Here is a 12,737-nt window from a genome sequence, read left to right on the forward strand (position 1 = left end):
AATAGCAATAATAATTATAGAAGCTGTATTTTTAAGAGTTGAGGGACGAGTTACTCAAACTGAGAAGCGCTATCACAGTAGATTCTAGTAGTGCAGTATTACAGATTTAGGATTATACTCAGCTAGGTCATGAATGCTTATTGTTCATAATCAGATGCTTGATGGTATGTGTGGTTATTAAATACAATGTGACAGGCTATTTGAAAATAAAAATGATTTTGCTGCTAGCTTAATACTGCTCCTGGATATTCATTGTTATGACAAAAATTACAAGGCAAATTATCATAGATCATCTGTGAGGATGAAGATTGGGTTGGCATGGTAATACATAGAGAAGTATAAAGGAACTGAAACTTGCCATAAATTAATGTTTTCATCAGCAGTGCTTTTCCTGAGCATTGAGGAGCAACATGGAACTGGCAGTTTCCTATCAATTCCTTATCTATGTAGGATTTTTTCTGAAATATTTACAGTAATAGATGAAGTAAAGCATTATAGATTAAAAGGGTGAATGTAAGAAGTACTATAAACAAGTCTAATTCATATGCAGTCAAGTGTGTTTTGCTAATTTGGTTGTTACTGAGGACTAATTTGTATGTTATAAAGTAGAAAATAAATTACATTGGAGTAGCTACAGTGTTAATGAACTGTAACTATTTAAATTCAATCTGTACCCAATCTTAGGATTCTGTCAACATGAAAGTCTTGTGATCTCACTTCTCAGCAAGAGATCTGGCAATTTTTGTTGTTCCTTAGTGAAACTGCTAGGGTATTCAGAGAATAACATCACTTTTGCCAAATGGGCTTAAGGATGTTAACAGCCTTTAACTGATTTCTGCAGTGCTACCTCTCCCTGCCTTCTGTATCTCTTTGATGGAAGTCCTGTACCAGTACTGGCAGACAAGGGTGTGCACATTCACCTAGACAGCTTCATGCCAGATCCAGTGGTTTAACCTGACAGCCATCTTCACTTTGCACTGGGAATAGCAGGTGTCTGCAACCCATTCCACTGGCTCTGCTGTGGGCTTCATAACTTGTGATCAGAGCAGTAACAGCTCCAGGGCAATTTGCAGCTGTTTGCTGGGGGAGTATGCATCAAAGCCCTCAGGTGTGTATAGAGTACCTTCCTCATTCCTGTGAATTTAGCTCCTAGGCTCATAGTTACAGCTGTGGTGATAAAAACCACAAAAAGCAACTACAAAGAGCAAAGAACAATTAACTACTAGTGAAGTGCTGAAGAGAAGGTTATGTTTGAACCTTTGTCCATCTCTGGAGTATGGTTTCAGCTGGTTAAAGATTTTGGTACCCCAGAAGTATGGTACTACCCACATCCTCCACTGTGCATTCTCTGTTCAGTTAAGCAATTGTTTCTGGTGGTTATGCAACACCACAACATGGATCAGCTTGCTGGTCTGGCTGAAAACTAATCTTGTCTTTTTTCAGAGTGTGAGTAAACAAGCTGTCCTGTCTTACTGTACAGCCACTTGTCTGCTAATACCAACACAAGGCAGACTGCAGGAATTGCGGTAGGGCACTGAGGAGCACAGGAAATTATCCAGCTGGTGACAGCAAATGCTTAGATTAGTGATGGAAGACTTCAGAATTTTCCTGCAGACTGAAGTAAGATGCCTATCTCTCCACAGGTTTCATGAGATCAACCTTCAAGCTAGATACCTATCCTACTATTTCTCCCTAGTAAAGTTCAGTAAGAGACATCAAAGCTTGGGATTTGAATACACGATTCTTACTGTTTCAGGGAGAATTCTTATCGACAGGCTATTATCTACTATAGGCTTCCCATCTTCAGGATGGGAAAGTGCAGTATCTCAATACAACCTTCTGATGGCTTTCTCTTTTGTTAAATTGTGAATTTGAATTTCTTCTGTCTGAGGAGGCTTTACAAGTCAGATTGCATACTTAAGAGCATCTGCTGTTACTGCAATTCTTTATGAAAGTGTGAGTGCCATGAATTCAGTCTTGACTGGCTATTTAATTGAAAGTAGCTGTGAGATGTGTTCTGTGTTAACACCGCTGTGTTTTGGACAGACTACTATATTTGGCTCTTGGAGAGTTCTGTCAGGGATGTCTGGTTACTGGATCACAAAGAGGTTTAAGCAAGAGACAGGTGCAAGTATGCTCAATGGAGCTGAGGTAACATCTCCAGTCACATTCAAGAATAAAGCTATAACCTGTAAGCTGTAACTTAATTTGAAAAATCAAGTCTATTTCAGAGTTGGGAATAGAAGTTTGATCTTGCAGAAAGTTGTATGTGTACGACAGTAATGTAGTGCCTCACTATGACAAATGGAAGTGCTAATGCCAGATAAATATTCCACCATATTTATATTCGTGATTGTCATTGGTGTACTTTTGGTCTTAGCTATTCATAGTATGCCAATCAGTGTTGAACTTAACCATTACATTCTACTTTGTAGCTCTGATTTTTCCAGTCTTAACATTTGGGAGGAACTTCAAATGTTCAAATACTACAAGTTGAGGCAGTCTGGTCAGATAATAGACCATCTCATGTAAGTGCCTCTAAAGCATTTTTCACAGTGAATAACAAAATCACTGAACAATACAGAACTACTGAAGCCTTTAGTCTCAGTATGCAAAGATTAGAGTGCTCTGTCCTTAGAAAGGGAGAAGTTGTCTTTCTTGGGAAAATCTGAAAGAGATTTGGGCACAAGAATCAACCATTTTAAGCTTTGTGAGGACCTCAGTACTTTGTGTCCAGTGCTGCTTTCTAACTTTGTAGGTACCCCACATCTGTACATGTGCTGGTGATGTGCATATTTGTGGGGTCGCGTACTGGCGTAAAACCGGAAGCTAGCAGGACCTCAAGCTCTTACTCTCTTAATCCTGGGGCCTGATCCAACAGGCCTCCTGACACACAGAAGGCTGCTCAGCAGAGTGAGTTTGTGCATCTGTGGCTTGTTGCACTTGCTTATTCTAATGACTAGGACATTATATGTGAAATGTTACTAGCTGTGTTCAAATAGTAACCTCTCTGATTATCCTTTAACACTGAGACCAAAGAATCTTTTTCCCTCCTTTTTCTGCTATAATTAGTAGCAATTTCTTTATACAACGTGAAACAGCTTCTGTAAGAAACATGAGATGGTGAGAAAGAGAGCACATGAAGATCTGCTTCTCCAGGAAGGTGGAAGTAAGATTCCCTGGGGGGGATACACATCCTGACATATTTCTCGCTCCTCTGCTAGTATTGGTTAGGTAGTACGTGGTACCAAGCATCTGATAAGCATTCCTTGAATACCAGCAGAGCTCAGGAAATAGGCTGAGTTCCTGAACAGTTTGCTAACAACAAGATATTAAGGGCAACTTCTTGGTGAGTAAAGAATAAATGTAGACTACTGGCATCAAAAATCTTCTATCAGTGAGGTTCCTTAAGATCCCATTTATTAAATTTCCATAGTAGTAAGTGTCTGCTCTCAAGGATGTTATATGCCATATAAGCCATATGACTTTGGTATGTTGCTGATTGTTCACTATTACCTCATGCTGAAACACCACAGGGTTACAGACTCTTGCACCTATGAAATGCAATTGAGTAGATTCTGTTCTCAAACTAGGTACATGAGATTGCCACACCAGGCACAAAACTTTTCCTTTTATGCAGTCACAGTTTCAGGCCTGACCTCCCCCGTGTGGCAGCAATACAAATCTCTTAGGCTGTTGAAAAATTTAATATTTTTAATGGCATAATAACATTGTCAATGTTAGCAGCATATCCGTGGGTGAAAAATTTAACAGGTATCATTGTAATTTGAGGAATTAATTAATGAGCATTAGTTAATTAATTAGAAATTTCTTATATCAAAGAATGTTTACCTAAAGGGGTTACCAGGACCTGTGTTCAGATGTGATCCTTCACAGTAAGCTACGCAGTAAAGCAGTGTTACAGCCTCAAGAGAAAAGTGGATGTGCTGTGCACTGGTTTAGATGAGAATTTCTAATTGCTGTGTATGTTAATCTGGCCAAGCACGTGAGATGTGTGTGTTTTGCAATATTTTATGACTGTTAAGAGCTACATTTGTTAATTCTTACTGCAGGGAATAAGTGGGAATTGTTTGTTTTCTTCTGCAATCTGAATAAATATTTTTGTGGAAAAGGCCTATGAAGAAATTCTAGAATGAATTATTATATTTATCATCATGGCAAAATGGACACAAAGGACATTTTCAGGTCATTCTTGTTGGCCTTACTTCCACTTCTAATGCAGAAGCTTTTCACTGTTTGCAACACCTGGGAAACAATATTTTCAGTGAATATGAACAGCATTCTCTAACTTAGCAGCTTCCAGTGAAATAACGTAATTCTAAATACACTTGATTTTAAATACAGGGGCAGTTTTAGTTGTGTGTGCTTTCATTTCCCAAGTTGCAGTTGTGCTCTTTTGGCATTTAACAGCTAGAGTGAATGTTCTAGCTCATAAGGAGCGGGCTTGCAGCCTGCTGCCAGCTGCTGGTTGTGCCTGCAGCGCTGCCCTAGAAGCAGTAGATGCTGAGAGGTGCAGATGTTTGCGGCCCACTGTCACTCTTGTTCCTAGGAAACAATCCCAATCTCAGCTACAAGTTTTTCATCAGAAATTTCTTCAATCAAGCAGCCTAAGCACTCTGTAAATATAGATTGAATATAATCACCTAAGCTATCATTAAAAGATTCATCTCAATCAGCAGAGCCTGCTGGCTGATTGTCACCTGAAACCTTGCAATTAATGCCATGACTGGTATTTTTGACAAAACAGCTGAGTGTGTCTTGATTAATGGTGCTATCTCAGAAATGGCCTTTTCCAGTATTTATTACCATCAAAGCTGTCAGTCCTGCATACTGTGTTATTCTGAAGGCTTTACAACAGATACAGCTAAATGGGTATATGTAAAATAGACTTTATCTGGCCTCTGGAGTTTTAAGTAACAAAGTTCAAGTGTTTCCTGTATTGATATAACAATAAATTAAAGTTAATCCATTTTGTGCAATGAATCAGAGGGTTTAAACTGAATTTGAAAATAATGGGTAGTAGGTTGCTCCACACAATCTAGGTTTGGGTGTGGTGTGTGTATGGGAAATTGTTTGAACTGCAGTTGATTATTGTTATCAGAGATTGAGTTCAGTACTGCAGTACCTAATTTATTACATTCAAACTAGCATCACATAGTGAGCTGGGATTTGCTAAATTAACTTTTGGGTTGGTAAACCTAAACCAAACCACTTTATTTTTGAACTCCTTTTGTGCATGCTACAGTTTCAGGGTTCTGTTTCTCCCCTGCCTGAATTCCGCCTTCTGTTTTGTCCTGTAATTGCTTTCCTTCTTCTATGTAACTACGTAATTCCTCCATTTTATCAGAGTAAGTTACAATTAGCAAAATATAAACAGCTGAAACTTCTGTAGTTGCTATAGTATCTGTGTACCTGAATAGTTTCATAGTAAGAGTATAGTTTCTTTTATGCATATGATTCATTCCACCTTGCTACGTACAAGCAAGTCAACTTAGGCTCTAGAGTGATAGTTTGAGCATTTACACCTTGCTTTGGTCACCTGATCTCTTTCAGTACTGGTCTGTGGGGGAATCCAAGACCTTTAGTAGCCAGCATCAGGCTTGCATGTTTAATATGTTTCCATTCAGAAAGGAAAAACGTTTTCTGGTGTGATTATTTATGGGTTTTGACTTCTCATTTCATTTCAGTGGTTACATATCTCTGACAAAGGTATAAAAGGTTCTGTGGTGACTCTGAAACCTTCTGTCCTTATTGTGAACTTCCTGTATTTTGTTGCTGCTACTCTTAGCATCTAAGATGCATACTGGATTAACCTACTGATAGTCATCCTGAGTCATTTAGTTAGTGCAGGGGAAATCAGAGAATTCAGTTTCATGAAAACACAACTCTAAGAAGTTGTGCTACTATAATAGTAAATATTTCTGTTCTGGTTCACTTTGAGTCAGTTCATGTTTTTAAGAAAAGCATTTGCTGCTTTTATGTAATGCAGTTATTTTGTATTTGTAAAGCTTTGCCCTATTAGACTACTTTAGACTGATTAAAAATAAGCACATTTTGTTTTTCTATTGAAGATGAACTGAAGTGTTACATGAAATATTGCACGTGTTTCTAGGTGAAATTGTATGGTATTACAATACCGGGCAATGACTGAATTTTGGAGAGAAGCTGAGAAGTGGCAAGTACCATGTAAATAACATGACCTATCAAAGAAAGCAAAGGATAAACTGTATATTTGATGTTTATGGTACGGTAAAGAAAAACAATAATGGTGTGTTATTTTTATAATTTCTTCTTCGTACAAATGGATTTTAAGCTTGCTTGTGCATTCTAGTATCAAGCACATTTTTTACTTTCATACTTTTCATCTACAGAACCCAGGATTAGCTTAAATGTTAGTTCTCAGTCGCAATCAAAGCAAGTGACATTGTTAGCTTCTAGACCACTTCATGTGGAGACACCATCCTTGAGAAGTACAACCCACCATCCTTGCCTTTAGAGTAGAACTTCTGCACGATGCTTTTTCACTTTCATAGGTTCTGCAGTACTGCTGTAGTAATGAGTTTAATACTGTAAATTAGCTCTCCAAGTGTAGTCTAGATTTGAAATTGAAATGTAAATTTAGCTTCCACTTATATTTTGTAACTTGAGTGTTTTTCTAAAGACATTTCAAAACTTACATATGCATAAGATCATCCTGAAGTTCTAGAACATGTTAATTTATTAAATGAGTGATTGAATTCTCATTTGTTTCCTGTTTCTTTCTGATTAAAACCTTAGGGTTTTGTTGCAGTATAATTATTTATACCCTCAGAAATGTAGTCTGAGTTATGAGAGATTATGCATTGTTTTTTCTCTAGTTGTTCTTAATGGACATTACCTTAGGTTTGAAATAGTATTAGCCCAGGCCAATATTTAACTTTTCAACAGAGTCAGGTAGCTGGAGCAAAAGCATATTGCAAATGCTACCTGACTGGGTTAGGGTATCAACAGAGATCAATAATATCAATATTAATAGAGGTAACAGAGATAATAGAGATAACAGATAACAGAGATCAATAATATCAATATCAATAGAGATAACACTGGTGCTGCATTGTGTTTTCTGGATAAATCTAAAAGTATATTTCCCATGTTTCCCTGTTTCAAGTGCTGGGGTTTTTTTCCTTTTCCATAAGGTCTCTAACAAATTATGAGGGGCTTTTTCATCTCCAGTCGTTATTGTCACTGTCATTATGATCAAGTATTTCCTGGGCCAGAATGAGAGAAGTTACGTTTGAAGGAAATAGCCACAAACAATTTCTAGATTAAGTGCATCTGGAGGAAGATGAGTGGACATTAATACACTTAAACTGATTAAAGGGGCATAATAAATCTACCTGGTTTCTGCAGAAGGGTAGGGTGGATGATTACTGTAATCCTTTCTAGATTTAAAAATATGTGAATATATCCCTCTAAGAAATATGATGCTGTCAAAAGTGCAATATGTAGAAATTAGTTTTTCATTTATAGGAAACGATAAACATCTGCCCCATCTGTCTTCCTGGATCCTATGATCAAAATGGGAGGGCAGCTCCATTGAAGTTGCTGCCTAGTGCAGGACGTAAATGCAGATTTCTTCAAAAACCTGCATTTGCTCTGCGTAAACTACAAACCAGTGGAATACAGATGAGTTGTTGTCCAAAGATGTGATGCTTAAGCTTCTGTGGTAAGGCCCACTTCAAGTACTTATTTTTGGAGCTGGCTGGAATCAGGCTGGAGCGTGGACCCATCAGTAATATTTATGCATAGGCCAGTTTCTAATCTAGTGAAATGTCCAGTTGAATTTACTCATAATCTGAGATTAAAATGTATTTAATCTGAGCACAGAGCATTTGGATCACAGCTAATTTGTTTAGGTGATCTCAAATGGCAATGAGAGGTTCATCTAAAAGTCCACACAGACATGATATCTGAAGGAAGGACTTAGGTTTCAGCTCCATCTGTAGCCAAACCAGTTGAATGGGACTTCTGCCAAAACAGGAACTCTTGCTTCACTTTTCCCTTCAGAGTTCGTAACTACACAGTTTTATTTGATCTTTAGGTTGGGCTCTGTTTCTCATCAGTGCCTCCTGAGAGGCCTGTCTTTGCCAACTCTCTGGATCTTGCCTGAAACCTTAGTATTAAAAGACAACTAGTGTTTAGGATCTCTTCACATATGTTTATACCACAGACCTAATAGCTAGAAGACAGTCTTGTTGTTTGAAGTTGATTTTATAATAAAAATTACAAAGCATACAAACTCTGCAGGGACCTGCACTTAGTACAGGAGTGGCTATTCAGTAAGTTAAATAACTAAAGCACTCACTGTGTTTACACAATACTGTGTACACTTGGAGTTCCACTCACCCTTAAGTGTGCTTGTTGCATTTTTAATAAGTTTTTCTCTGGAAAATACTTTTATCATTGGGTTGTCTCCTTAGATTGGATTTTATTTTGTCCCAGTTAAATAAAGTATAGCACACTTCCACATTTTTCTAAATGGACTTTCAATGTACGTTTTGAATGTTCAAGTTGGACATAATAAACACCCTTTTAGGCATTAGAGGAATGAAAAGACAGACATGGAGCATATTATGTTATACCAGATGCTGAACGCCGGCTGTCATCAGCAAATGTCAGTACAAACAGAGCTGATGGCAAGTTAAATTGCACAGTGTAGAAGTGTTTTTTCCAGAAAAACAAGTGAGAACTATTATACAGGAAGGTGGATGCAGAAGTAGTTGTATATGTATAATTGTAAAAGTCTGTAGTCACAGCTGTGACATAGTCATGTCTCAGAACTGGAGTGCATACCTTTGGTGTAAATTTATTTATCTCTCAGTGAATTACTGACATAAGACTATTGCTTCAGCCCTCAATCTAATTGCTGAATTTGCATTGCCATTAAATGATAGTTGTACATGTGTATATAACAAATATACAAAAAAAAATGTATTTCTAACAAATAGCTGGTTATAAAAGTACTTTAAATAAAGGTATAAAGGCATGAAACCTGGCATAAAATCTGTTGATTCCAATCTCAATGTCCTAAATTGGAAAATAAGTGTTACTTTCAAAGTGAAAGATAAACTCTGCCTAAACTTACTTAAGCTGTAACAGTAACTAAAGCGCTACCATAAAGTAGAAACTGGGTATGGCATTACCATTTTCTAGGTTTAACGTTTTTACTTCACAACCTGTATGACCTTGATCCGATCCTCTAAGCACTGGTTCACATGGCATCTGAGATGAGTTCTGAGAGCTTTATGAAGTTAGCTTTGTGATATATAAAACCAGAAAAAAGTGTTTTCTGCGTGAGGTTGAAAACTCTGAGTCCGGCTGTCAGTTTGTAATGTTAATGTCTGAAAATGCTCTCTAAAACTGTAAGAGTACTTAGAAGCAAGCTTTACTGGAAGACTCCTTTTTATTACTGAACTGCTGTCACCACCTTGTCCAGAATGCATCTAAGTCAAAGGAGCTTACATGAGCCTGTCAGTCCCTACAGCCTCCTGCAGATGGGTACAGGTTAAAGTAACAAGGCTACATCTGAACCCTGAGGCCTTTAAAAAGGGCTGTATTTTTTAATAAAGCCATTTACATTGGTTTTCATAAGGAATATAAATGACAGAAAACGGTTAGGATAGACAGATCCCTCTTTTAACTTGAAGACAGTCTGAGAGAGCCGGGGTTGTTCAGCCTGGAGAAGAAAAGGCTCTGGGAGAACTTAGAGCAGCTTCCAGTACCTAAAGGGAGCCTACAAGAAACCTGGAGAGGGACTTTTTACAAGGGCATGTAGTGACAGGACAAGGGGGAATGGCTTTTAACTGAGAGAAGGGTGATTTATGTTGGACATTAGAAAGAAATTTTTCCCTGTGTGGTTGGTGAGACACTGGCACAGGATGCTCAGAGAGGTTGTGGCTGCCCCATCACTGGAAATGTTCAAGGGCAGGCTGCATGGCACTTTGAGCAAGCTGGTGTAATTGAAGGTGTCCCTGCCCATGGCAGAAAGCTTGGAACTTAGATGATCTTTAAGGTCTCTTCCAACGCTAACCATTCTGTGATTCCATAAACTTAGGCTTTGTTATTCTTTTAACCTTGACAGTTGATTGCATGCAACACAAGCCATTAAAATGTGTAAGCCAAATATGAATCTGAAATGTGTGTTCCATCACTTGTACTGTAATAGATGAATCAATGTGAAAAAATAAATGCATTTATAACTATTAAGACAGAAGCTGAAAATAAGGACTTTTACCATGAGCAAACACAAGACATTCTTTCACAAATTGTCTGCAGTTTTGCACCCTTGGCTGTAGATTCTTTCTGAAAGGTTGAGAGGGGGATGTGTTCCAAGATAAGTTTTCTTGCCAGATGTTTTTTTTTATCAAAACCTTTTATGACCAGCTGTCAGCCATAGCTTGTTATAAAGAAGTTACATAGTGCTGGCCTCTGTAAGAAGAAGAGAAATAAAGAAACAGGTTTTGCAAAACCAGTAAGTTTTGCAGAGGCAGCTGGTGAATCAGAATTCACTGTCTCTTGCTTAGTCTCCTACTTCTCTGGAGTGTAAATGTGTCAGTTTCCTCCACATGCTAGTTCCCTGTGATAAGCTCAAGGTATCCTTGCCCTCAGTTATTTCCATTTCTGCCTTTCCTCACCTTGTGATATTATACAACCAGGTTATATTCTAAGCAAATTTAGGTGATATAAATATGCTGCCTCTTCAAAACAGACACCCAAGGAAACACACTGTAAACTTTTGAAGTTCATAGCCTAAATGGATGGTATTTACAGAAGACATGAGATTAGAATTTAATAATTTATAATGATATTTAATGCGTAGCATAATAGCCTCAGCAATGTAAGACAGCAGTTCCCATTGATACTAGCATACCCTAGTTTCACAAGGTTTAGGAAAGAGGTACTAGTCCCAGAGGTTTTGAGTGTTAGGCAGTAATCTAATTTCTACATGTAAAGTTTTAAGAAATAAACATTTCTGCACAATCGTAACTTTCATGTTGCAATTCTTTAACGCCATGCCTTGCCCTGTGGCTCCTGCCTTATTCTGTTTTAACTTCTTGCATTTATTTCTACACATTTCAGAATTCCTCTCAAGCATTTTACATTTTATCTGCTAGATGAGCTAGATGACATCTCTTGCCTGAATTTATAAGCTGAGTATCTATTTCCTGAAACAATCCTTTGTCCAAAATAGTGACACCATTCAGTGATGCAACCATTCTGAAATATCTTCAGACAGACTTAGATGTTTAGAATTCTTAACCTGTATTATTGAAACTTCATGCACAGAGATTATAAAAATCTCTAATTTGCAACCTCACTGGTAAATAGTAAGTATCAGCAGCCAGCTCTGGTTTCTTCAACTGGATAAAGCCTATGCTAGCCTATGACATTACAATTGAGATAGTAAATACAAGTTATTGCATGCTAACATTTGTAGCTAGGCTGAAAGTAGCAGAAATGAGGCAATACAGAAAGTCATTTTTTAAAACACAACTTCTATTTGACGTGAAGCTTCTGCTATAGTAATAGTTTTGTTTTTAATATAAGTTATTTCTAATGCTTTTAATGTATACAAACTTTGGGAAAAATGACTTATGAATTTTACCAATTATTTTATTTTATACACTTTTCCTTAGTTTAAGGAGAACATACTGCTCATGTCAATGAAGTATTCAGATTTTGCATCCTCAGAGGGTAAATGCAGTTTATACATCACTGCTCCACTGTCCCAGTTAACTTTTATACTGCTTACGCACTTCTTTTTAAAAACCATACCACCGGTTATAGAAATGTAAGAATAGAAAAAGGAAAGTGATTGCAGTATCTAATAAAAGCAGTTAATCCTTTAAAACTTGTATGTGCTGTACATAAGTGGATATTCACATCTTGTCTGGCTGTTAAGATAAAAAATGACAACAGCCCAACTGTTAATTTTTGAAGTGTCAAAGTTTGAAAAAGTTACTTAACTTCCAGCTTCAGTGAGATCTTAACATCTGTGGCAGGCAAGTGATCAAAAATGGTTGATAATTCTGTTTTATTTTTCATGTGTAGCTGAACTGTTGAAGATTTATCCCTGTGCAAAACATCCAAAAGCATGTACAATTTAAAAATAATCAAACACTATCACAGTAATCAGTTGTACAAATACAAGTGAGGAACTGGTTAGATAGGAGTTTTAAAGATTTAGATGTATAAGCACAAGCTAGCAGTGACACCACATTGTAACAAGAAGCATCATACAAAAAAATGGCAATGGAAAGGCAGTCTTCATCATGTGAAGTAGCTTGTTTTGTTCTCAGGTGGAGTTCTGTACCCCACTATAAATAATAGGCTTCATGAAAGACACATATAGTCTTTGGAAAGAGGCCATTGAGCAACATAAGGATTATGGTTTCTACAATCTGATTAGAAAAGATTTCCTTCACATAAGGAAAGTTTTAAAAGATTTCAGAGGTATCAAAGGTTACTGAAAAGAGGAATTAAAAAAGCCTCTAAATTTGTGTTGGTTAGGACAAGAAACCGGTTTCACTTGCACCATGGCACAGAAGATTTAAATTGGACGGAACTTCCACAGGTTTATCAGGAAAATTAAGTAGTCCTTCCCCTCAAAATAAATAATAAAAGGCAGTTACCTATCAGAAATTGCACAATTAATTCTGAAATATTTACAAAGAGGC

Source organism: Psittacula echo (genome assembly GCF_963264785.1).
Source record: "Psittacula echo genome assembly, chromosome: 1".
Taxonomy (NCBI): Eukaryota; Metazoa; Chordata; class Aves; order Psittaciformes; family Psittacidae; genus Psittacula; species Psittacula echo.